The sequence below is a fragment of the Manacus vitellinus genome, unplaced genomic scaffold (assembly GCF_001715985.3).
Source record: "Manacus vitellinus isolate BGI_N305 unplaced genomic scaffold, ASM171598v3 scaffold_9_pilon, whole genome shotgun sequence".
Taxonomy (NCBI): Eukaryota; Metazoa; Chordata; class Aves; order Passeriformes; family Pipridae; genus Manacus; species Manacus vitellinus.
In genome coordinates this window covers 3,590,707-3,614,051 of record NW_021940917.1, presented here as the reverse complement: position 1 = coordinate 3,614,051, position 23,345 = coordinate 3,590,707, and the positions used below count along the sequence as shown (strand labels likewise).

The window sequence follows — 23,345 nt, the reverse complement described above, 5'->3', positions numbered from 1 at the left end:
GTCCTCAATCCTTAGTGTCAAACCTTAATCATATAACGAGAAACAACAGCCGAAACATTTTATTCTGTTCAGTTCCTCACTGTACTCAAAAAGGATGCAACACCTAAGCACAATGTTGGAATCGCTGGGTGTGTGGATCTTCTGAAATAGTGAACTAAAAATGTAGAGCACAATACTTGAAACTAAATCATCATGAAGTACCTGAGGAGCATGCTGTCTTCTCTCATAGTAAAATTGAGGGGAAATAAAATTTGAAAAGTCTCTTTAGATGCTCTCTCTACAGTTTCTGATTAATTTTCCTCTCAGAGACTCTAACTAGAAGAGACTAATGTGAGATCATCAACATCCACTGTGTGAAAAAATTAAGTTTCTCTTTATGGAAAATCCAATAGAGTTTAATAGCAAATAATTTTTCTAGTGACTTAAGTTTAAGTGCCTATGGAATACAACAGATCAGTTATATTCCTGTTGTGGAGCTCTTCAGGCTAGTTAAAAAGCACTGTAAGATCCCTTCCTCGTGAAATTTTACAAAACAGAACATCAGCAGGTGAAATCAATACAGATGCACCAACATTAATAACATTATGTTAATTTACACCACAGGAGGATTTGGCCCACATGTGTTTAGAGTAATTTGATAATGAATCACTGCAAATTTCTGTTGACTTTAACTGTTAAATTCTACATCACTTACCCATATTGATCTTACATGCTATGTTGTTTTCCTTTTTTTTTTTTAAAGGGGAACCATTCCCTTCACCATATGGACCAGCTGCTATCCACAGTATTCTTTGCTTATTTCACCATCACGTAACACTCTACTCTTCTGGGAATTAGATGACACAGTGACATGTGAATGTTGCTCACAACGCAACATGAATTTCTGCTGATTTTTCTGGCACAGTACAGCAGGGGCTGACCAGGGTAGCCTCCTGCATAAAACATCTGCTCTGCAGCCTTGCTTGCCTTCCAAAATCCTCCATAGTTGTAGAGACCAACCTGCACAGAATTGGCAGAGAAACACTCTGGGTTCCCAGCAGAGGCAAATCCTTCAGTGAAGGATTTCCAGTGAGCCTTTCAAACTATTTTGCTGACCTTTCAAAACATTGGGTGGTCCTTGTTAAGCATATCATGTCAGCCTACAGTCATCTGCATATCCATTTGGAAGATGTCTGAACAAAGTGATTGGGAAAAGCGAATCCATATATGCCATCCAGCAACCTAAAAATGTGGCATTTTTAGTAAGGTCCTCAGTTACAGAAAGAATTTTGCAGGGATTCAACATTAAAAATCACATCCATGGAGGAAACTCATTGTTCTTAATCTAATCTCATTTTACATGTTTGGAAAGATCTGTAAAATGTCTAGTAGTGCTCACACTTTCAAACTATGAACCTCACTGTAGGAGTCAATTTGGAAAAAGACCAGTTGCCATTTTACTTTGGGAGGTTGAGAATTTTGTGTGTGTTAGTTTTTATAAGTCTTCTTTACTTTAGCTGCACTATACCCAAGAACAGCTTCTGGCTGAAGAAAAATCTGCCCACTCTCAACCACATTTTCAGCGTACAGCTAAGTTTGGTGAATTCCCCTGAAGTGATTAAAAGAAAGATCTTATTTTTCTCTGCGTAGGAGTAATTACTTTGCCAGACATTCAATAATCTTGTCTTGACAAAAATCATATTTGCAGTTTGATGTGATTTCAGTATTGCTGTAAGATTAAAGAAGTCAACACTTCTTTTATATAAGATGTGCCTGCATTCAACATTTTGTTTTTATTTGTGGTGAGATATATCTCCACAGGTAAAAGCATCTCCTCTGATGCCAGAACAGGAGAGAGAAAAAAGGAGTACAAGCCCTTCTTAGATTACAGGCTTCAAGTGCTTCATGGACATCAAAACTATCTGATACCTTCTGTGGGGCAAAACCCCCTTGTGTTTCTCAGATAGCTGTCAAAATCCTCAGCTCTACCACTTGTGTGTTGTTTCTTGACAATGTAAAACTCTGCTGCATTTTGAACTTTTGAAATAGGGGCAAGAACAAGCTGAATGGAATGTTGCACATATTATTCTCATGCAGGAAGATAATGAATGGGGGTGAGGTCAACAAGGTACCATTGCAACCCTGCATCCCAGCTCCTCAGAGCTATATCTAAGGGGATGCTGCTTATACTGTCACATGACTCTGGGAAGTTGGTAGAGTAGAAAATATAGATGAATACAACGTGGGGCTCAGCATGGCAATTAGCATTGAATTTTGAACATCCCAACTGAATGTGGCAGTTGCTGCCAGTGAAAGAGACCCAAATCCCTTCCTCAATATAAACCAGGTGTCCCACAAACTTTAAGTCAACATATTTCATATATGATGGGGAAGGAAGGGTAGAGGTAACATTTTCTTATGAACTCAAGTCAAATCTTTGGTAGAGATCTACTCTGCAAGTGGGTTGGAATGAGTTGGAGAAGTTCTCTATAGCTTGTGTGCATTGTTCAGATAGGGCTTTTAAAATGCACAGCTCCATGGAGACCTCACCAAGAATTTGTGACTGGAAAATCCACTGCACTCCACTGCTGCAGCTGCCAAAAAGCAGCCAGTGAAAAAATATGTCTTTTCCCATCAATAAGGGTAATAATTCCCTCCCCAAGCCCATGTGAGTAGCCCACAGTTAACTAGTCTAGGCAAAACAAATAAGGTTGTGTCTCTGTTTTCAGAAAATCTGACAGCATGGAGAATTGAGATTGACATTAAAGTTCCAGGAAAAGAGCCTAAAAAACTTGGTGGGAGAGAAAAGTTGAGAATAGTTTATTGGATTGGGTACCGAGTGAGAAAAGGAACAGGGAGTCAGGTAAAACAAAAGACAGTGGGTTTTTAAGCAATGAAGACAAGTCTGATTTTGTAAATCAGTTCTAGTAAGTTAAGAGCAGAAGGAGCAGCAACAAAGGACAGAAGAGATGGCTGTCATTTTGGCAGAGGGCTATATGAAAAAGGGCTACAATGTGTGATTTAAGTGAAGAAGTTAGGGAGTGCAGGCTTGGAAATTAAAGACAGAGAAAGAAAATGGATGAATAGAGAACACTTTCGTAAAAGAACCTGGACAAGAAACTTCTAGTAACTGATGCCTTAGCTAGTACCAGTGTCTGGAAAATAGGATTTTTTTAGTGCTGCTTCTTACAGAACTTTATTCTATAAAAATCTGGTCTGTATTTTTCAAAACCCTATTTATAGGAGGGGAAAGTATTCTCTGTCAGAGAGCCTTTTTTTGATTACTGAAGAAATGTAAGTGTAAAATAAACCATTCAGTATTGCAGAAATATTCGTGAAGTGTCTGAAGCACACAGTAAAGATCAAACCTAGATCTGCCTACAGTTCAAAGCCACAACAAAGTCAGTGGTAGTTTTGAACACCTCAAAACGTATGCAGTGATTGAACATAACAGAATGACAGAATGTCTGCATTTGCCATTGTCAAATGGGTATTTTCCACAAATCCTGACTAGGTTCAGTCTCTGTTCTCATTTCCTGACAGAGGGAGAAGTATCATGATATGATCTAGGGCCTCTTTGTGGAAATGGGGTTAGGGGTCTTTGCAAATCAAGGTACATTCATCTAGTTTACGCCCCTGACACACACTTGGGTACCCAGAAATTATTTGTACCACTTGTGTTTCTCTAATTGCTTTCAGGACTAGGGTTTGTTTCACTAAAATTTATCTATCCCCAGCAATTACTCTGTCTTTGATTTACAGGGGCAGAAAGAAAGAAAATATATATTTAGTCTCATTTCCTTTGGTGAAAAAATTACACTAAGTATACATTCAGTTTAAACCGTCAGAAAGGAAAGAAGAAACTTTTCCTTGATACAGATGAATGTTTTCTCTTGTAATCTAACAACTAGAAATTGAGTGGATATGTTGTTAATTTTAGAACCCAAATCAAGTACAGAACCAAAACCAATGTCTCAGAGTCCTTTCATGATCTGAAAATAAAAGGAAGAAAAAGCAACTGTGATAAAAAGTAGTTATTCTAATTTTAATGCCACACTTCGTGACCTGACAGCAAATCCCTTAGTTGCATTCTGTTCTTTCACTTATCTGGTTGGGGAAAAAAATAAATATAAATCATGTTAAAGTAATTCCACATGTAAATGAATCCCCTGGAAATCAGATACCTTGGCGCTGAAGTAACTAAAGGCTCTCCTTGCAGCCTTAACTCCAGCGAGATCTACAGGGTGGAAATGACTGCTAAAACTCTTGAGGAATCGCATGCCGCCGTCAAGGAAACGAGCACGCGGTTTTTGCAGCTCGAAGACTTTGGGCTATTTTGTAGGGTTTATAGCGCAGCCCGCTCCCGCAGCTTGTCCGCTCCAGTCCCGATGCTCTAAGAGGTCAGCGGCGCGCGGGAGCAGGGGGAAGAACCACAGGACGGACCCACGGGCGGGCGAGACGAACCCCTCGAGCAGCGGCTGAGCTTGCCTGGCCCCGGACAGGTTTGCGGGCCCCGCATAGGTTCTGCACCTCCCGCTCCCGCCGTCCTGGCACCGCGCCGGGGCAGAGGGCGGCTCGGCCGCCGTGCCGGTGCGGAGGGAGGCGGGTGCCGACATACCCACAGAGGCTGGATCCGGGATACTGCCGGCGGCGCGGCGGGACTCGGGCGGGGAGGGGGAGAGGTGGAATTAATGTATTAGCGCCGCTTGCTCCTCCGCCGGCTGGACGCCGAGACTAGGGATTAGCGCAGCCAGCGACCAACGCGGCGAGACTGGGGCGGAGGAAGGAAATAGGCGACAGACGGGACGAAGCCAGCATGCGGCCCCGGCCCCGCTCCCCCCGGGGAACGCGGGGGATGCGCCAGGGGGCAACGGCCGGTTCCATGTGCGGGCTGCTCTGCGACCCCAGGCACGCCAGCCTCGCTGTGCGCGCCCGTGCCCCCGCAAGGGGCTGCGGACGGCCGCCCTCTTCCCCCCACGCGCTCAAGGCGACGCCTCGCTCAGACTCTCCGCGCCCGCCGGCGTGCAGTAACTGTGATGGCTGGAGGGGGCGGCATCTGCAGATGGGGCGGGCGATTTAGTAGCCGAGCAGACGGCGCGCCCCGGCGTCAGCACTGACTCGCACAAGCCCGTGCCACCCGGAAAACCCGCCCCGAGGTGTCGCTGGCAAGCAGCGCCAGCAGCACCGCGAACCCCCGTCCGCCCGGCCGGGCCTCACTCCCGCCCTCCCGGCCGCGACTCTCGGCCTCAGCCGGCCCCGCCGCCCGGGCCGGCCCCGCCCCGGGCGGCCCCGCCCCGCGCGACCCTGCCCCCTCCGGGCGCGCGCCCCGCCCGCGGCAGCGGAGGGGCGGGGCGGGGGCGGGGCGCGGGCGCGCCCGCCCGAGCGCGCGCCAGGTCCGGTGCTTTGTCTCCGCCTCCGCCGGCGGAAGCCGCAGATCCCTGGAGGACAGCAGACGCGGGCGCGGGCAAGCGGCGGCGCGGGAGACGGCGGCTGAGCGGGAGGCGGCGCGTCGAGAAGACAGGAGACAGAGAGAGAAGAGAGAGATGAGAGGGGAGAAGAGAAGGTAGCGGCTCCCTGGTCCTCGCCGCGCACAGTCCAATGCCCGGCAGCCCGAAGCAAGGAGCGACTGCGCTTTCCTTCCGTGGCACAGCGAGTGCCTCCTGCCTCGGAGTTTTCCTGAAACAGCCGTCACAACGGGAGCACTTTTGGTAGAAAGGGACCAGAAGGAGACCACGAAATGACTTACCTCCCGAGGCTCGGCTGAAGGGGACTCGCTGGAGTGGAACCTTAGTGGAATTTGGGTCTGGAGAGGAGTTGCTAACGCTTTTTTTTGTTTTTTTTTTCTTCTACCTGATCCCTCCCCTTTTCGCCCATCATTGGAAATGAACAAATTGCTTTTGCAATTCAGAAAGTAGAAATATTAAATATACCATCCCCCTGGAAGCATACATGTAGTAATGACAAAGGATTGCAAAGGAGAGAGTGGCTCCAGTTTCCCAGAGAGATCCCCTAAAATGGATTACTAAATGGGACACTACATCAGCTAGTTGTCCTCTAGCTGCCCAGATACATGCACCGAAAAGGTACAGTACTCCCCCGTCCGTATTCCTGTTTGGGGGTTACTCGGAAGGGAAGGCTCTCGGGTCGCCCGGGCAGGCTCGGAAGGAGCGAGGGTGGTGTGTGGTTTGAGGCTGGCTCCTGCCTTCTGTCTCGACATCGTTTGCAGCGCGTAGGGAGGAGGAGAGCCGCCCGCAAGTGCACGCGCTGCGCTTGCTGTTGCCACTTTCCCGACATCTCGTGGCTTCGTCTTTCTTTTATCTTTTTTTCACACACCCCCCTCTTATTCTTCCCTCACTCCCCTTCCCCCAGTTGCCCAACACCTAGCCCCAGTTGCCTCCCCTAGCCCTTGGCACGGCTTGCATGCGCGGCGCTGGGGCTCCTCGCCTCCCTCCGCCGAGTCCCGCTCGCAGGGGGTCGCGCCCGTCGAGGCACCGTGGGGCGGGGGGCACCGCGAGACGTCGGGTCTGAGGCCGAGGCCGCCGCCCGCCACCCCGGGCATCATGTGGGTCTGGGTGGTGGGGTCTTTGTTACAAGAACTATGTGGCCGCTCCGTGCAGAGGCGTAACCCTGCCGTCTCTGCTCTTCCCGCGAGGTAGTTGGGTCGCGGCCGATGTATTTATTTACTGGGTTTTTTTCCAAGGCTGGGTTGCTTTTGGGGGCGAAGTAGCCTGGAACCAAGGCAACTTCTTCCGCGGAGCAGCCCTCGGCGCAGCCGCGGGCTTTGTTCGCGATTGTGGGCTGGGGCCGCGGGCTCCCCTCTCCGCCCGCTCCCCGCGGACGGTGGCCGCCATACCCTCCGCCCTGGCCCCGGCCAAGGTGGGCTGCCGACTGCCCTCCCGCAGCCCCGCGGAGAAGGGTGGCTCTGGGGCAGGGATGCTCCCCGCCCCTTTCTGCCTGGCGCCACCACCTCTCCCCCCGGGCTGGTGGCTCTGCCAAGCCGCTTCTGCTCGGCCGGGGAGCGCAGGCAGACGGGCTGGGGAAGGTCGGACCCCTTCGGGGCGGCCCGGCGGGCAGGGAGCGTTGCGAGGCAGCCCAGCTCTCTCCGCCCAGCACTCGCCCTGCCGCTCCAGCGGCCCCTCTCCACCCTCGGGCCCTGCGGGAGCTGGACGAAACGGTGGAAAAGGGAAAGTTTTTTTAAGGGAGAATAGCAGGGCCGGCCCCCGAGGAGGGGCCGCGGGCTGGCGGCGCCCCGCAAACTCCTCGCGCCGCCGCGGAGCGGCCGGGCCGGCTCGGGGCGCGGGGAGGCCGGGCGGGGATTGAGAGCGGGGCTCCTTCGTGCCGCTGATGCCGAGGAGGGGACAGGATGCTGCTGAGGGGAAACGGTGTTGAACAAGGGAAGAGGGATTTCCCCCTGCACACACTCCCACCTCCCGTCCCCTCAAGTGCAGGGGCAGGGAAGAGTCCCGGCCGAGGACAGGGTGAATTAGGAGGCTGTGCCTTCGTCTGTGGTGCGCTGGCGGCGCGGTGCTGAGGCACGGGGGGCGACGGCGGGGGCTCGGGCAGCCCTGGGGCGGCCGAGAGTTCACACCGCCGCTCGTTCCGCTGCCGGGGAGGGCGGTTAAAAGTTCGGGTCTCCATCATGCGTGGAGAAAGTACCTGCTCTTTGCGTGGGCTCGACCGCCCCACTGCCTCTTCCCTTTGCGCCTGGCTATCCAAGGGAGGTGTTTCCCGGGGGTGGCCCGGACGGCGTGTGGGTCGGGGGCTGGCGGGGGAAGTGAGTCTGAGGCTGCAGCCCGGTCAGTTGCAGCGGAGATGCCCTTCTGCCCATCATCCGCGCCTCTGCCCTGTCTGGCTCATCTCAGGGTGAGTCGCAAGGCGGTAACTGCTGGGTCTTCCTTAGGCAAATGGCTCTGTCTTTTTCTAACCTTGACCGCTCTGTGTTCAGGGAGTAATTTGTTCTCCTGTTCTTCTCCCGAGCTAATTGCCGCTTTTGAAGTTTGTAAACAGGCACGTTTGTGCCAGCATCTGTACAGCGCGGATGTTTAGCTGCTGCGGAGAATTATTTCACTAATAGAACGGCAAAAAAATAAGGGCTTTAGTTAGCTGTGTAATATATTGTAAAAGATGCCACTTCCTGACGTTTCAAGGTGAATGCTTCATTTTCCAAAGGAGCATACACAACATGCAGGTGTTGTAAATAACGAGTCTGTACAACCAATTTCTGTCACAGGGTTGCACGAGGTGGCTTATTATTTGACATAGATTCTGCTCACTTGTTTTATGTCATACAGCAACGATATTAATTACTAACTTGACCTCAAAGATAGTAGCTAAAGGTGTGATTTTCGCACTGTCTTCACTACAGTTAGTTCAGTGATTGCTTTTGCTGTGCATTCATTTAATTTGTGTCATCCAGTAAGCCATTCTCATCCAAGTAATTTTTACTTGGCGATTAAATCCTTTGGCATCAATGTCATGAAGTCCAGTAGTCAGGCTCTTTTAATCACAGAATTCATTTTGAGAAATCTGTGGCATTTTTCTCAGAGTAACGTTTATGTAGCTGTTATCATGCTTAGGGTTTCCTTTGCCATTTCAGACTAGAAAAGCAAAATGATCTTGCTATGATTAGCTTCTGTTTTTTTTTTTTAATGAGACTATTCCAATGTATGGTGAAAAAACGTGAGTCTGCTCCAGCAAACCCCTTTCTTCATGGAATTGCCTCAGACATGGTTGAAAGCAAATACCTACTTCAGTGGGATAGGGAAGGTTTGTAACTATTAGAGAAGTACAGTTACCAAAGTGTTTTGCTGTCAAGGGTATAATTTTATCTAGTAGGAGCCTGGTTTTAATATTGTAGCTCTCAAAAATTATAAGACCAAGAGAACTAACTCTTTTTAAAGTCAAACATGTTCTTATGCATTAAAAATTTGATTTCTGTTCTCCACCACTCTTCACTGGAGAAAATATCTGGCTTTTGTGGAAGTTTAGTTCAGGAGCAGAATTCCCAAATAAGATTTCTGTTTAAATGCTAAACAAAATTTAAAATAGTAAGTAATACCGTAACGTATATTTGCAACATTTGCTGTTCATGTAGTGGGAATCAAATGCTTGAAGGATGGGTGAATACTTTCAGGGAGTACGAATTATGCAGTCACAGATGTTCTGTGTATACTCAATTAGTCGACTTGAAAACCGTATATTCTTACTTAATGGCAAAACCAACCTTATCAACAGAACTCATACTGCTTGAACAAAAAAATAATTGGGCACAGACGTCTCTGAGAAACATGGCTAGCTAACATTTCTAGCTGCTTGAAGATAAAAGTGAATATTATATGTTAGCCATAGACCCCTCTTAATGTTTGTAAATAGAAGATTGCAGTTACTGGAGTTTAAAACTGAAGAAGGAAGTTGATTGGGCTAAGGATGAGGAGTTGCCTTCGTTGCATTTTTTAAAAGAATAAAAAAAAAAGAGAAAGAAAACGAGAGAGATAAAATTAATGACTTGTGAAAAATCCAGACTAGAACTGTTTGCATTAAAAAGGAAGTAGGTGATTGTGAACTTGCTTGTGCATGTTTTGTGAGGGGAAGGGGAAGTTTGTCATCTTGTTTTGAAGAGCCATACATAAATACACATGAAAGGAGTTCACATGGTTTACAGCAGGGGAGACATAAAATGTTTTAGGATTAAATTGACCTGAGCTAATACATGCCTCACATCCAACTTGTTTGCAAGAACACATTGTAATACTACCCAAACAAATGTTTAGTGTATAGTACCTGATTCCCATACGCCACAGCAGAGTGCTGAAAACAAACAAGCCAGTAAATGCTGGAAAACAACATTTAAATTATATTACACACAGCATATGCTAGAGAAAAGTTGAACTATAGTAAACCAGAAGTCTTCATTATCCTAATTTGATACAGATGCTGCAGTGTTTGACCTCCTACTATTCATTTATTGATGAAGTAAATCTTTAGCCCTCATTCAACCAAGTAAGTTCTGCTGACCCAGGAAAGCCTTGCTCGCCTGAGTAATTTTCCGAGAGTAAAGACAGTTGCTGAAATATTACTTAAATGGGGACTTTTTTTCTTGTTTATGCCCCAAACTGAAAATACTGTTCTCTGCTGGGTACTTGTTAAGGACCTGAAGCTACCATGTGAGTACATTTGCTTTGGATGGATCTTTAATGTTAAATCAGACGTAGGTCTGCGTGTCATGGAACAAATCACGTCTGACAAATTGTGACAAGCTTTGCTTGACGGGGCAACAGAAAAATAAGAGGAATAAGCAGTGCTCTTTAATGGTGACCATTTGAGCATTTTATGCTCAAAAATTCTGATTATCAGGGTTACTCTGAGGCGGGTGAAATGTTTTGGCAGTAAGATACAGTCAATAGCACAGAGTCCGACTGCTGATCAACGGCATACAGCAACTGTGAACAGTGTTCTAAGGCAGAAACAAGCAGCTGGGGGAAAGCCTGGTCCTGAGCCAGACGGGTCTCTAAAGGAATATTTTTATTTTTGTCCTGTTGCACCAGTCTCTTGAGTGAAGAACAGCTTATATGTGCATAGGTTCTGTGAAGACAGAAGTGGACTACCCCAATTCAAGTGGCAACCTGACAGACTGGAGTTTACGAGTGTTTATTTTCTTTATGTGCTGTGTTACCTATGGCCATGGAAATAACTGAATGCATATGTTTATACAGTATTAAGGGATCTTTAATTGTCCATGGTGAAGGATGCTTTGGTTTTGGATCTGGATTGCAATATGGCAGCACAGCTCCAAGGCACAGACTTAGGATTTAAAGGGAAGAGTGCCACCTACTGTGTTAGAGTTATAGATATTGCACCTCCCGTATGCTTTGTGGAGTTCCCAAGCTGCTCATTTGCTTGTTTTGTTTTAGCCACTGGAAGATGTGAAAGGATTCAAAATTAAATCTGGTATGGGAACGGAGAAATCAAAAAACAGAAAAGCATTCTGCACCTACAAAATCAGGATATTCTGGAGGTCTTGGAAGGGGTTCTTTGAAAGACAGGCATACACAGAGGCATTTGCAGTTTTTGTCACTTCAGACTTACACAGGCTGCTAACAGTTAATAGTGAGGGCACTGGAAATAGGGAAGGGGATGAGAGATCTATGCTTCCCCCTATAAAATAATCATGTTCTCAGCTTTCGTGCACCAGATGAATATAAATAAGGCTAATAGATTTATGCCCTCTGAAATCTAAAGTTTAACTCCAGATACAGTTTAATAAAAAGGAAGTAGATTTCATTTAAAAAAAGGAACAATTTTCAAAAAAGGAAGAAGAAAATGAGAAAAACTCAACATAAATTTTCCCATAATTTGCTGCAAAGCCTTACAAAGTATTTCCCAGTTTAGAACTGTAGTTATTTATCAGCCAGAAGGAGGGTTGTGCTATGCTTGATGTGAATACAGGGTCATTTTTGTATGAAAAGAATTTTTCTCTGAGCCCCAAAGTGTTTCTTCAGTGGCTGAAATAGAGATGTAAAATGAAGTAGATAAACCAGCTATTAACAGAACTGCCAGTTGCTGTATCTCTAGAGTGAAGACATATGGTAATTCACTACATTCAGTGATGACCTTTCCTTTAAAAGTATTGTTAATAATAGGCACTTCTATATAAAGTATTTACACTACATACTTGAAATTCATATATCATGGACTACCCCATGCCATTTTTTGTTTTTTATTTTTTGAGCTACTGACAAAACTGCTACCGAGGAACTTTCTACACAAATACACTTTGCAACATGCCTGAAGTTCTGACCTTAAAGCGTTTCCGGGGGCAGATGCACAGCACTGCTGTACATCATGTGACATGACAGTATGTGTGCTGTCCTCAGTATGAGAGGCCTTTGGCATCATCTCTCTCACCCTCCCCAGGTAGAGCCATGCCTTGACTGCAGGATTATACCCTTTCCATGAAGCAGGCAGAAAAAAAAAGCATTCCTACGCTTTTGTGATCTCTGTAACCAGTTGCCTTTAGAGAAAACTTAATGTTTATGGAATTAGAAAAAAAAAAAAATGTTTTTGTTATACCCTTTCACCTTAGTCTGAGGCCATCTAGTTGGATAAGGACTACTATACTATTATTTTTACTAGAGATAATAGCAGAAGTTTTATTACGTGTTTAAAAATAAAAGGTATTCCTAACCATCATCAATTTTACAATGACCCTGACAGGCTCATGGGATGTTCTAATAATGCAAATATATAGAATATACATATAATAGATATGGTCGTGTGTTCCAGTTCAGCAGATGGAAAAAGTACTGTCCCTTATGAATCCCCAGCACAGTGGGAAAAGCTGCATCCAAATATATTCCTGACTGCAGCAAACATTATTTCTACTTTCCTATCTCTGTCTGCTCAGCTTCACTCAGATGTTTTATATATTCCTCATATGGCTTTGGTAATTGTATGGGAAATTTCCTATGTTCCTTCCTTCACCATTGTTCATGAACATTTATCCATTACTTGCATTTGAGGCAGCCATTCATTGAAATGTTAATGAGATTTTGAACAGTTTATAGTTCCATAGTTTTTTGTTGTTGTTGTTTTGAGCAGAAAAAAATTGTAATTTTTGTTGATACCTTTTGAAATCTACTTTTTATTGGTAGATTGAGATAGATTCTATGCTAATTCCTCTAGCATTCCTGAATTATGGCCTAGCAAGGCACTGGGATCTTCATCTATTAATCATGGAAGCTGCTTTCTTATTCGGTTGCCATAGTTTCAGTGCCTCAGATAGTGTTGGGGTGCCTTGGGAAAGGCTTGCGATGCATTCGGACTTGCAAACCTTGCAGTTATTTTGGCAGAAGAAGAGCTCTGAAGGAACAGAGAACAGCATCCAACATTATTCAGAGTTGGATTAAAAGCGGAAACTTCTGGATATGTCTCTCTGGACCCTGTTATGTGAATGTCCAGCTGATATTTACTCCCAAGATTTGCTTTTTGTTTTTTCTTGCTGGTAAAATGGTACATTTCAGAGACTGCTGGCTACCTTAATTCATTTCAAGAGCAAAAGAGGCTTTTCATTAGTTCTTCTGAGAAATGGTTGGGTATATTAGGGCATTTAGGGTTTCCTAAGCAATCCAGGTAATTTGTTTTACATTCCCTTTTAATCTAGCTACATACAGCATCATATCCTGTTTGAGACTGAGTTAATGTTTATTGTTACCTTTAATAAAATTACAATAAGAACGCTTTTGTTAGCTGCAGAGCAGCTTGAATTACAAAGTAAAAAAGGGGAAATAAACTTTTTTCAGACATAACTAGTGCTCTTACAGCGCTGTGTTGGCACTGGCAGTATTTTTGGAATAATATTCAGTATTTGTTCACAAACTCAGTATTAAAACATACATACTTTCAGAAATGCAGGTCTTTGAGAAGTTAGAAATAGCTTTTTTGATGAATAAGAAAAATGGTAAAGTAGTAAATATGTCTAACAGGAAAGTACCTGGAAGACTGACTTGTCAATGTAGTGCTCAGTATTAATGGATTTGTCAGTTGTGCAGAATATAAAATAATGCACAAACATATTTCAATAAGCAAATAATGGTTTCCTTTTTCTTTTCCTTTTTCTTTTCCTATTGAGAAAAAAGCTTCATCACTTCTGTGTGAGCAATAGTAAGCTACGTGTTTTAGCAGATATTTAAATCCCATTTCTTCTTTTCTTCTGGATTTTACAGTGCCTCCAGAATGATGTGATTTCCCTCTAGATCTAATAAGCAATTTGAGTCTTGCACAGATAAGCTTGATAGGTACCTTCTGTTCACAAAAAGAAAAAGCCAGCCTTGACTATTCATATCAATCAAAGTATAGTGTTAAAAAGCTGTGTAGTTTAGATTAAAGAATTGAGTATAATTGGAACTAGTCTGGAAAATTAGCCACTTTTTGAATTTCAAATGGTTAGCTTGCACTCAAGGATGAGTTTTAAAGCTTTAGCTTAGAACTTTACTACCCAGTCTTGTCAATTTTTCAAGTGAGATCAACAAGCAGATTGAGAACATGTGGCTGTTACATATAATCCACCCTCAGGAGTCCTACAAACTGAACAAAGTGAAGTCCAAAAATTTCACATGAATTTTAAAACTTTTTTGGTAGCTGCACACAATATCTGTATTTGTAATTTTATACTCCTACATAATATATATAGTTTCTGGTCTGTAGTCTGGCTTCTGCGTATTCTGTTGTATACAAATATTTTACATTAATCTCAGCCTTTTTCCTAATAAACTCACAATGTGCATGTCTCTAGTAGATTGGCAGTCTGATAGAACAGAACATGATCATTTTGTAGTTCCCTTTGGAATGGGGAGGTGGTGATTGAGTAAGAAAATTGTTGCAGTGGGGAAATATCTTGGATCAAAAGCTGTAGGGGTACAAATTCTGTTGTGTTTTTCTTCTCAGAACTCCATTTAGAATCTCTCTGTATAGAAATTAACTTAAGCAGTTCTGTAAGGTACATCCTTTAGCAATGATGACATTTTTTGTCTTGTTTTTTGTTTTTACCTCCAAGAAACAGAGAGGTGGGTGATACATCAGTATAAAGGGCCAGTCTTGTTCCCACTGGATAGCAAAAAAGAATTTCTACTGAACATCTCAGCAACAAGCCCTTACTCCATTTATAGTTCACTATAGAATCATGGAATCATTTAGGTTGGAAAGGACTTCTAAGATCGAGTCCAGCCCTTAATCTAACACAGCTGAGTCCCCTACTAAACCATGTACCTAAGTGCTACATCTACACATCTTTTATATACCTATACCCATCTCTTAAATACCTGAGTTGATGACTCAGCCACTTCACTGGGAATATTGCTGTTTCAGTTTATTTATGGTTGACAGTAAAAGGTTGTCTGCATCCCCAAGCAGCTGAATTTTAGCATCAAATGTACTGATCTTATCAAGAAAAGAAAATAATAATTTCTGGGAAAGTAATTGTTCTATTTGTGTCTTTTAAGCAATGTTACGGCATTTGTTTTACAAATCTTGCACATCTTACTGTCTGAATATTCCTGGGAGGCTGAAGCTTGTCTTGAGTTGTGTGCTCATGGACAGACGTGAGAGAGAGTTGTCCTCTGTTTAGCCTCAAAGCTCCCCTCGTGCCTGCAGCTGGTCACTAGGTGTGGGCAGAGCTCACCTATTCCACTGGTCCTTTGGAGCAGGTGGATGGGGAGGAATGATTGGAGGGCTGCTGGAGTCCTGGCCTACATGTCCGGGTCTCCATGGAAATGCAGTGGTTGCGGTCGGCACAGGCCAGGAGCCAGGAGCGTACTGCTGCATCCTGTCCTAAAATACCACAGCAAGGAAAAGGTTGGGATGAAATGCCTTTTCCGCCAGTTGCTCTACTCACCCTTTCTGTGGCCTCATGGCAGAGCAGAGGTGGAGTCCCATGGGATTATCTTTGTTGAGTACTACTTTGCACCATGAGCATGGGTATGTATTTGATTCAAAATGCCTTTAGTATTATATAGAGAGGATTAGAGGCTGTTTAACTTCAATCTTGAACCTCAGGTCATAATCTTTATAGTACTGGCTTTTCATCATAGCTCGCTAATGAAAAAAAGGCATTGTGCATTAAAGTCAACTTCTGAATTTAGTTTTCTGTATGAACAGAATTGTTGCTATGTGTATAAACTTCTAATAATATTCAACCCATTCCACTTCTGAATAATTTGTACTCATTAATTACAAATGTGCAGCTTTTGCAATTACAATGTGCTGATCCAAACTGTAATAAATCAGAAATTACTACAGTTAAATTGATTTTTAAAAATTTACTGTAGTCTGTTACATGAGGGTGATTATGTAACATATCTTTTAAGAACTGTATCTGTGCACTAAGTCTTTGTTTTCTAGAAATATATGGTGCAGATATTTTTGTTGTTGTTCTTTAGAAGGAATTAAAGTGGAGAATCATTTCAGACTTTATGTAAAAGTAAGAAGACAAACTTTATTCTAGGGATTCTTTGCAATGCTTTTTTTTTCATTCATTGAAAATATTCTTGACTTGGAATAAGAATTTGTTTTTTTCTTTAAAAAGAAATTAAGAACTGAATCCTTTAAGAGCTGTTGTGGGAAAAGGAAAGGTTTTTGCATGAGCTACTACACTTTTTCATTATTATCTGCAAGGTGTTTCCTTTTAATTCTATTGTAGGAAAGTTCATCCTGTTCAGATACACTGATTAATTCCATCACGAGACACGTATATTGCAGGGTGGTGTTGTCTTTTTTGCTTTATCCTGTTCTAAGCATAAGACCTAGACATACTGCCAGAACACTTCCTTTCCCAAGATAAAAACAAAACAAAAAAAGATCCTGTTCTTGTTCATCAACATGTGTAGTCCAAAAGGCAGATTTAGCCAACCTGGAGCTAATGGCCTGAAGGTGTGAGATGAAGGCTGGTGACTGGCTGGATGACTGTGAGAAAAATGCAGTTTTGATTTTCAGAACATTCTTCTTAAGAGTACTACATACATGTGTTAAGTATCTATCTGAGAAAAAATTTGAAAATATAAGGCAAACTGCGGAATAGAGTAAGTTCGCTGACACATGAATTCTAATTCCTTTTGCATTTATTACCATTTGGTCTTGTTCATCTTTGTCATAAGCTCTCTTGCCTAGCTAAAATCCTGGAGGATGCTTGCTTCCAAATCCTTACTTCATTTGCAGAAAAACCCAAAGCAATAACACCCAGCTCAAGTGTTGTTTATGTGAGAGAGGCAATTCAGCTGGGCCCTTCCTGGTAATGTGTTGGTGCAATAAATGCTGGTGATGTGCTGTAGAAAATGTAGAACTGTATAATGGTTACTAATGTCAGAGAAGAATTACCTTGAATAGCAAATCAGTTCATTAGATTTCTTTTTTCCCCCCCCATAAATGGTCAGTAATCTGTTTTAGTTTGAAGCAGATAAAAGAATTCATTGTTGTCACAGTCAAAGAATTTCAAGAACTTTTCAAAAACTGGAGCATCTACACAGATGCTTACACCATTGTGTTTTTTAGAAGGACTAATCCTGACCTTCTCCTTTATGCCAGGCTCCAAATATTGAAATATCTGAATTCCCAGCTGTAAAACAATTCAGACAAGTCTCTTTATATGAATGTGTCATCAGAACCAATTACATTGCTTATGTAGATAAATGCAGAGGAGCTGGGCAGAGACAAGAAAATATGGGTTAGCAGGATCTAACTTTTGATCTGTTAGCATCAGACAGAAAAACGAGGGCACAATTTTGCTTCAGATTGCATCTCCATATTTATTTTACCAGGCATGGTATTTGTCTCGAAAATCTAACCCGTGACTTGTTCATATTGGTGCCATAAACCTTGCTGACTTTATTAGGAGTCAATTATTACTGTTTTGGGGGGTTTTGTTGTTGTTGACAAAATTAACTCACAAGCTCAAAATATCAATAATAATAGCAAAATACATTGTACTGTGGTGGCATCTGTAAAATGAATTGGTATTTTAGCTTCAAAGATTCTAGTACTGGAAATTTTTCAACAGTAAACCAGCAGAGAATGTGTTAGTAGGGGGGCTGGAGTGCTACTTCACAGCTGCACTGCCTACTTCTAGACAGCCGTCCTATGACAGCCTGCTCTAACAACTACCCACATTTAAATAGCAGGGTTGTGTAAGAACGAGCACAACACTCCGAAATACATTTATGGTGGGGAGAGCCTTAAATATTTCAGCAGGTGGAATATACTGAGGGAGAATCTGTTGCATTTTCACTAAACTGCATGTCAAGTCTTGGAAAAAGAGAAAGCAACTTTTCTTACTGTTGGGTAGTAGCCTTAGAAATTGCTACAGGTTTCAAGAGAAAAAAACCATTCACCTTTTGACATAGTTTCTAAATGCAGAGGTACAGCTGTAACTAATAATGTACTGACTGGAGAAACGGAGAAGAGCTTGGTGACATGTTTCCTTGTGCTCAAAGTGAAAAGTGCTTCTTTAGTTTTCCAGCAGCCTGTTCAACATTGGCTATTTGCGTTGTGAAAACTCTCGGGGAAATGTTTTCCTTTGCATGTCGCCTGCCCTCTTGTGTTTAAATAGCTCAGTGCAGGCGCGACAGGCGTCCGGCTGACAACGGGAGAATGAAAAACACGGAGCAGAACCAAGGGATGATGGGCACAAGCCACGCTCTCCAAAGGCACTGATTTTCCCTCTGTGTTTGTGTGTGTGTTGTCTTGCTGTTTGCAGTCTAAGAAGCAATATAGTTTTCAGCTTTCCTCTACAGAGGCACAGACATCAGAAAGTGGGTTAGCCAAACTGATGTGCAGAAAAGCTCTAGGAGTGAGATGGAAGCGATTGGTAAAGGCCATAATGCATATGATTAAAGTGAAACATGCTGCCTACACAAGGAATTGCTAACAAGTTTCTTTCACAGCTTCCGTGTCTCAGCCCTGCTTTTACAGAAAATAAATTCATGTTTGGTTTCAGTGGTTGTGCCATTTTTGTCAGCCCTACAGGATTGATAAGGCTGTCAAACTATACAAATGCAAACAATTGAACACAAAATAATACAATTTGCACTGAGCAGAAACAGCAGCTGTGCTTATTAGCAAAACGGTGTCCCAGATTAACATTCACAAAGTCTATCTTGAACTCCTCTTACTGTTTAGTTCTTCAGTATTCACAGGGAAGGGATGCTAAAAGCACAGGTAAAGTTAAGGCAAATTAGTTGTTTGGTTGTTCTGTTTTGTTGGGTTTGTTTGGGTTTTTTTTTGAGAGAAGGGAAGATAGAAAGATATTCCATGTCCTTTAAACAGGTGGGGTTTTTTTTCTCTCCAAACAGGAGGATAGAAATTGCTTCAAGCCATTAAATAGTTTCTGGCAGTAATTCTACCACATCCCCTTGCTCCTATGAAGTATATTTTCTGTATCTCAAAAGAGTATTTAAATACTCTCTCATGTTTAAAGAGCTTCCAGAATTATGTAAAGTTTTTGCAAGATGCAGAAAAATGGACTGCAGCAGCTATATGTTGCCTCAGTGTTTAGAAAAATAAAGAAATACTAATTCAAGTAATTCTTTATAAGAATTATAAAAGTGGTTTAGAAGTCAGCTAAAAATAGGCTTGATCCACGAATCTAAGGTAATTTTAACTTTCAATTTTCCAGTTAATTTTTTTAATTTTCTTGAGAAATATTGTGCATTTGGATTGGGATTTTACCGCAGGTCAGTCCCACGTGAACGCACTGCTCACCTCAAACTATTTCGTTTGTGTCTTGCTAGAGACAAAGCATCTTTCAGTCCTCGTTTTCTTTACAATAGTCATGTTATGGATGTAGGGAATGTAAAATGCAGATTCTGGGAGTGGGCTTCTAGCCACTCAAGAGTTGCTTTTGCATTAAGGACTCAAGACCAAATGCTCAAGTCTTTAACAAAAAGGACTTGGAAGGGTTAGAATGTTTTGGGGCTGTGGTTGGTTGGTTGGTTGGTTTTTTACTTCAGAGCAAGATACTCATGGAGAAAGTTTTGTGTTTTGGAATCATTCTTCTCCCACTCCTGCTGATCTCCTCAGATCCACACAGGCTAAGAGATCAGCAGAAGGGCACAGCTGGTTGATCAAGATGCCTGTGCTCACACATGTTGATTTTGGGCCTCTTGTGGCTTGAAACTTTTGTGTGTGTTGTGCCCCCTTTCTGAATCCATTTTACCAGGGTACAGTGAATTCCTATCTGGGGAAGACCTTTCTGAAAGTGTGGTGTGTTTGTATGTGCATCCTGCAATTGCTCTATGGACAGATGCTTGCTTCTGACCTGAGTTCACACCTTTGTCCACCACTCAGTCCACACCTCAAGTCTTAGATCTGTCAAGCAGCTGGCATTGTGTATAGAAGAAAGGCAGTGTGTTCACAAAGAAAGCACTTAGTTCTTCAGTCTCATCTGATCAGGTGTCATTTTTTTTAAAAAAGCAAGTTGTGTGTGTTTAAATGTGTCATGACTAAAATGTCTAGAGACTTAAAACAGATACAGCTCCAATGCATACATAAATAAATCAGATGTGCCAAAAGAATGATAAAAGACTCTAGCTTTCTCTTTCTGGGTGCATTGTTAAGGTGTTGTACTGGAAATGCATTGGTGTTACATGGAAGTTCATCTGCAATTAAGGATGTTTCCTGATTTTTTCACTCACGCTTGTAACCTGATGGTAAACCAAACTTTGAAGACCAGGCATTTGTTTATTTAGATTTCTACTTTGTGCAAGCTCATAACTTGAGATATAGAGAAGTTAAGTCTCGAAGCCTCCAGTTCTTCTCAGTACAAACCGCAGACTCTGCCGGCATCTGTTCCAAGCCCATCTCAATAGCCCATCTCAATCTCACTGCATAGCCTGGAAAATAGAGAGGTTGGACACTGAAGAGTGTGCTGCACTTTCAGGACAACAAACACAAGACACGGAGAGTGTGTCCTAGCACCAGGTCATCTTTTTGAGTGGTGCCTCTGCAGCCCTGGCTCTATAGACAACACACTGGTAGCTCCAGCTTAGGTCTCACTGATTCAACCAGGAAAAGGTGCTTTCTGCAACAGTGTGGTGAAACCAGTTAGAATGAAACATAAGTGCCACTGAGTGGTTCATGCTAACTACAATGATTATGTTTTAAGAAATAAGTGGGCTACTCTATAAAATATTATTATACACTCTAATGATGGAACCCGTAACCTCCCAAGAAAGTACAGAGTATTTCCATTATATCAACAGGTGTGAAACAGTCACTGTCTTTGACCATGGTGTAGGCTTAGAAAATACTAGGATATCTTAAAGTCACTGCCATCATTCTCTGCTTAAAACTCCATTGAAACTGTATGTTACAGTGTGAGATATAAAAAGATGAAACATATTTCTGAAACCTACAGGACTAAATGGAAAATTTAAGGACGAGATGTCTCCCTTAACTACAGAAAAATTTCTCACTTTATCAGTTCAAATGAAACCCTTTTCTTGAACCAAGTACATCATACCTAATGCATATTCTCAGCCTTAACTCAGCAGGCAAAAGATGAGAAGGTGTGTTGTCCTGCTTAAGGATACATCGGAGGCGAATAAGTAATAGAGAATTTATCTGCTTCAATATTTGTGGTGTCTTTGAAGTGCTAATAATATTTGTAAAAGTTTATATGTCAGGTTAATGCCTGCTCTATGAGCTTGCAAGAGAGATTGCAAGCAGTGAATAATTTGCACATTTTTTTTCCCCATAGCAAAACCACAAAGATGGTCCTGGTTGAGGTATCATTTTATCTTGACTTTTTTTTTTTTCTTTGACTGAAGCTTCACTCAAAGTATTTTAATAACGAGAAAGATGTTTTTGATAGGTAATGTTAGTGCTTTTGGTATGTGTAATCTATCAAAAACATTATCTTTTAAAAATAACATCATGACTACGTCAACAAGAAACCCGTAAACCTTGAAATTATAAGTGTATGCAGCTGTGGTACCATGCAGCTCTTACTGGCTCCCAGCTTCCCTCCCCCCGCCCCCCAAGTGATGGGACAAACACAGATATGTTACAGTAACTTTTAAGGAAAAAATGGTTATACTTAGCAAGTGAAGTAGCTGTAAGGTCAAGGCTGAGGGGAGTGGAATGTTTCTAGAAACAGAGGGATTAAGGGAATAGCTGTAGGTACAAAGTCAGACTGGTACAGAGAGACAGCTGAAGTGCCAAAATATAGGAGAGTAGAACAGGAAGAAAGTGCTCTCTCTGCCTTACAAACCAGAAGTATGCTGTGGGACGATTCCTTTCTGATGAGCTGTCACCATGTAAAGTATATGGGAAGCTTGAAATGGAAAAAACAGATGGCACACGGGAGCTGAAGTGACATCGTTTGTCTCTCTGCCTGATTTCTTTACCCTTCATACAGAATATGGTAGGTGAGGGAGGAAAAAAGTCCAGATTAAGTTCTTCTTCATCCTCACACTCTTCTCCTTGCCGAGGGAAATGTCACGAGACTCCTTCAACTTCTGTCACAAGCTATTGATAAAGAAGGTTTTCCACCATTGCCAAGGATGTTGTGTGATTGGTTCGGAGAGGTGTTGTTTTGTTTTTTTTTCTATGGGGAAGAGAGATTGACACATAGCAATGCAGAGGTAAGAGGCACTAAAGACAAGTACAGTAAGCAATTTTGTTGTGCTAAGTCTTAGGCAAAGACATGGAAAGAGGCTTTACGGTACGTGCATTTTGAGGAAAGTTGCCAGTGGGCTGTGTGATCTTCTTGACAGGCCAATGATGAGCTGACATGTTTACAGCCATGAGGGAAGGGCATTGGAATCACCCTTTGCAGCTGGCTGGTCAGCTGGCTGGAACAAGTTCGTGGCTTTTGGCCAGTTTCCACTGAACTAGTAAAGCTTCCCTTAAAAAAATCCTTGCACCTGGCACTATTCAGGAAAATTGTTGGTAGTCTTATCGGACAAAAAAAAAACCTGGCTTAGCACCAAGGTTAAAATTCCTAAAAGTTAGATTTTGGTATATTATACCTTTTTAAAAAATAGCAGCATGTGTTGTTGAAAAGAGGGGTTTGAGGGTGAGGATGGGAAAGGGTGCTGGGTGGCTCTGAAGGCAGGAGGCCTCCAGGTCTCTGCTGGACCCAAAATTCTTGCTGAGATGAGCAGGACTTGTCTCCGTACAGACAACCAGTACAGGGTTGATCTTTGTAATAGGGGAAGGGTAACATCAGTATGAGGATCATCATTTTAAGACATGATTGTGACGCTGTGGCTGTAAGTGCTGATATGCCAGGGAGGCATATGAAGTTCAAATTCCCTTTTCCAGTTCCAAACCTGGATATCCACAGAAGCAAAAACCTGCTGAACCAACTGCTCCAGGGTGAGCCAGGAGCATGTCATGCTAGCAGGGTAGTACCAGGAGGCAGGGCAGGATGTGTGGTGACTCTGCCTGTGTCGTGACAAACGTGAGCAGTCTGGTGTTTGTCACAGGTCTTAAAACTAAAACTGAGCGTAAATAAAGAACCCTACTGCAAGTGAGCAGGATTTCTGTAGCAGTTTCCAGGAATGAAATCAAACCTAAACTGCAAGGGAAATACTCTCTGCCATATTCAAACTTTGTGTACAGAATGTTTCAAATAAATGTTCTGTAAAAATGATTTAATTCTGCTGTGATTATGAACTTGCGCAAACATGATGTTTCACATTACTCTCTTAAATAAATTTGATTAGTAACAACTGTGACTCCTCGAGTCCCCCAAATTTTATTTTCTCAGTAGAAAGGGGTTGAAGAAATCCTCAAATTATTGTAAATTAAGATTTTGTTTGTATTTTAAGCTAAAATGTGCTTGACAACAGCCCAGCAATAATTACATGGGTACGCTC

General features: G+C 42.8%; 1 protein-coding gene across 3 annotated transcripts in view; it reads left to right on the top strand.

Annotated features, from left to right (window-relative positions):
• The first annotated feature begins 5,530 nt into the window (after positions 1–5,530).
• SEMA6A (semaphorin 6A) overlaps positions 5,531–23,345 on the top strand; it is a 117,838-nt gene continuing 100,023 nt past the window's right edge. For all 3 annotated transcript variants that reach the window (XM_018086079.2, XM_008923294.3, XM_008923293.3), the window contains exon 1: positions 5,531–6,062. The gene's annotated coding sequence lies outside the window, so the exon portion shown is untranslated. The remainder of the gene's footprint in view (positions 6,063–23,345) is intronic.